The sequence below is a fragment of the Bombus impatiens genome, unplaced genomic scaffold (genome assembly GCF_000188095.3).
Source record: "Bombus impatiens unplaced genomic scaffold, BIMP_2.2 scf_0152, whole genome shotgun sequence".
NCBI classification, from domain to species: Eukaryota; Metazoa; Arthropoda; class Insecta; order Hymenoptera; family Apidae; genus Bombus; species Bombus impatiens.
The window spans coordinates 349,659-351,652 of NT_176571.1; the positions used below are offsets into that span (position 1 = coordinate 349,659).

Sequence of the window (1,994 nt, forward strand, 5' to 3'; positions counted from 1 at the left end):
TTGAACGAAAAAGATGAGTAAGAAACTTGTTATGGGGGTGCGTTCTCTCTGCGCCGTTGGGAGTTGGGTGGGAGAGAGAGAGACAGGGCGGGCGGGAGGGTAGACGACGAGAACTGGAAGCTGAAGAAGGGTGGCTGCGAAGGGTTGTTGGCGCTATATTGATCAATTGCTTTGCCGTGCTTTGCACTACTTTCCTACTATAATGTAGAATCCCCGTTGGTGGTGCCACGATACCCACTGCGTGGTCGAGTGAGACTAATTATATAACGATCGTGTTCTTGGGAATTTCAGTACTTTCTGGCATTCAATCTTCCACGCTCGGCCCGTCACTCTTCGCTAGATTAATTTCATTCGCACCACGACTTTCCGTTTCCTTTACCTTACGATTATCGTTACTCTCATTCAGATATAACATTGCGATATATACAACGGAACTTAACATTCTTTCTTATTTTCTGTCTTTTTTCTTTTATTCCTTTCTTTCTCTGTATAATCTTGGAGACGTTTTTAAGGCATTCGGGCACCTTTCACTCAGGCATTTTTATCGCGTCCCTCGATCACGAACGTCGTAACGCGGATATTGATGGCGAATGCGATGGAAAGAGCAACGACGTACGGGTGGTCCTCCGATCGCATTTCACGAATGCTTAACGCGTTCCCGGTTTATGGACGCGTGTGCGCGCGCGAGCTGACCGCGTAACTAAATTTCGCCTTGAGCATTTTAGAGGCGCCCGTCGGCACGCAGGCCGGACTGCGTTACAGTCCACGCATACACGGACCACCGATTCGTGAGTTGTTTAACAATGCCGCAATTAGGTTGATGAATTGTGACAGGCATTCGCAAGTAATAAACACACGCACCGATCGCACAGTATTTCGCGACACACATATTCGCGCGTTGTTCGTTGGACATTAGGGACGGACAGAAGGAAACCGAAAATTTCAATTTGTATGCAAATACATTTGTTCGGTGCGTGTGTTGTCGTAGGTCTGCGGAAAACGCGACTCACTCACGTGCAAACTATTCGCCAGTCGAGCTGAAACTTTAACAACCTTGGAAATTTGCTCGCGTACAGTTGTTTATGCATTTTTTAGTCTAATCGCCATCTATATTCGCCGCTCGGTTCATTTGTTACAAAAGCTTTCGCGTTTAATACGTCACGGACTTTATTCGCTTTTTTTATACAAACCCGAAAACACGAAATGCGAAATATATTTGCGAAATTTCTAGCGAACGAATAGATTTAATTTGCCTATTATTGTACACTACCTGTTTAATTTCATTTATATTACAGTATGATACATACTTTCACGTTGTTCATTCAAACGTACAATCCTATTTCTCAGCTATTTCTCTGTTAAAAGAAACCGAACATTTTCGTATTGCTAGTAGAAAAATTTTAGCTAGAACGTACAATTTATTCAAACTTGTTAATCGATTGAAAAGTATGTCATCGTAAATGACATTTATCTATCTTAAAACCATTGATATAACAAATTATTGATATAATATTTATATCAGTAAATTCAATAATGCATGTTAACAAATTCTTCCCGCCAATTCTCACTGTGTTAAATTTCTCTCGAAAAAAACTCCGTTTTTTACCGACTGTGTTCACCGTCTGGCTGCTAGATGGCGCAGCTGGCGACGACATTCCGAGCGTCATCTATGGCGATTCCGAAGAAGTTTCTAGCGATCCACCACGTGCGCGCGCCCCACCAGGCGGCGTGAGTTGCGAAGAGCGGGGGTTTTGCTTGATGGTGTGCGCGTCGAGCTCACCGGCAAAAGGTAGTGGGGAATAGACACCCATGGCATGCCTGCAACGGCGCAGAATCCCATCGATCATTCGTACCGTTTCCCCGTGTTTCACGCCGCCGTGTGTTGCACCGTGTAGAGAGAGGAGTCGGCCACCACTGCCCTCCCTCTTCAACCTCCACTCTGCCCCTGACACGTCCACCCATCTCACCCCACCCCCGCGCGAATTCCCCCTACC

The 1,994-nt window shown here is 45.5% G+C and overlaps 1 protein-coding gene across 3 annotated transcripts in view; it reads left to right on the forward strand.

Moving 5' to 3' along the window:
• Positions 1–1,994, forward strand: part of LOC100747045 (homeotic protein antennapedia) — a 247,000-nt gene that overhangs the window by 145,404 nt on the left and 99,602 nt on the right. The window lies entirely within an intron of this gene.